The 1,427-nt window shown below is 38.1% G+C and overlaps 1 non-coding gene across 1 annotated transcript; it reads right to left on the bottom strand.

The window, feature by feature from the left end:
* Positions 1-270: 270 nt before the first annotated feature.
* LOC142447389 (U2 spliceosomal RNA) lies at positions 271-461 on the bottom strand. The gene has a single exon (XR_012784117.1). It is a non-coding gene; the product is annotated as a U2 spliceosomal RNA (small nuclear RNA).
* Positions 462-1,427: the final 966 nt, after the last annotated feature.

Raw genomic sequence — 1,427 nt, forward strand, 5'->3', positions numbered from 1 at the left:
TTGGATGATTTTCAGCAAAATTTTACTTGCATGTGCTATCAGTGATATTGTTCTATAGGTTAAGCTTCCTGTTAGATCACCTATTCTTTGGAATGGGCACAAATTCAAATCTTTTCCATTCAGTTGGTCAAGGAGCTGCCTTCCAAGTTTCCTGGCAGAGAAGAGTGAGTGCTCCTGGTGCTTCATTAGCTTGTTGAATTGGTATTCCATAGAATCTTTCAATACTACAGCCTGAGGCTTGATGTTTTTCCCCCTTTAGTTTTTTGTGTGTTTGTGTGTAGTGTTCCTGGAAGTACTGCAATACCAGACTGATGCGTGGAGTGAATGGAGCAAGCGCCTATTCCATCTCCCTGCTCTAAAAATCTATTTAATATATTGCCCTTGGATAGAGGACGTATCTGATATTAAATTGATAAGAACAGATACTACACTTGATCTTCGCCAAAAGGCTGAGAAATGTTCTTTCAGTTAAGATATTTTGAGTATCTTCTTCCATTTGAATTTTCTAACTTTAGGTCTTGCACATTTTTGGGGGGGTGCAATTATGGGTAATTTTCTTTTTTGGGGGGTATTTTCATTTTTTTAAATTTAAAAATTTTAAAAATCATCTTATTAGGGGCTCATACTATTCTTATCACAATCCATACAATTGTATAAAACACATTTGTACATTCATTGCCCTCATCATTCTCAAAACATTTACTCTCCACTTAAGCCCCTAACATCGTGAATATTTTATTATAATATTTATAATAAATAAATATTATATTGTATCCTTGAGGTATGTTTGGAGGTTTCCTGTTCAATCCTTGATGGCGTTATTTCTGCCATTTGCTTTTGCTACTCTACTATGAAGAGCAAGTTTCATAGTCTCTTCTGATCTTGTCTTTTTTCCCCATCTTTTAAAATCACCTTCACTTTCTTCATGTATGATGTTCTTAATGGGACTCCATAGCTCATCATTAAAGCTCATTAATAGAGTTTAGTGTGCAGCAATGGGCTCCAATGTGCATTTGAAATAAATAATTTGGAGAGAGGTTGCCTATGTTAGGGTATAGGGTAAAGACATCATCACTGAAGGTAATTTGTTTCCTCACTTGTGTAGCAGTTCAGTGGAAGGGAGGAGACCCAATCTTAGAAGCATCTTTGCTCCATGAGACCCTAGAAGAACCCAGTAACCCTTTACCTTAGTGCTCTACCATCGCCTAAGTTGCGATCCCCTTTGGCATAATTGAGACTAGCTTAGCTCTTTGGGCAGTGGTGGTTCAGGGGTAGAATCGTTGCTTTCCACGTGCACCTTTGGAGTTTGAGTCCTATGCTTCAAGTGCAGCTGTCATCCATATGCCAAGGAAGTTTGTATATTTCTATGGTGCTTCATAGGTTTTACTAGCGCTTACACCTTAAGATGGCCTAGGGGGAAAGGTCTG

Source organism: Tenrec ecaudatus, chromosome 4, assembly GCF_050624435.1.
Source record: "Tenrec ecaudatus isolate mTenEca1 chromosome 4, mTenEca1.hap1, whole genome shotgun sequence".
In the NCBI taxonomy this organism is placed as follows: Eukaryota; Metazoa; Chordata; class Mammalia; order Afrosoricida; family Tenrecidae; genus Tenrec; species Tenrec ecaudatus.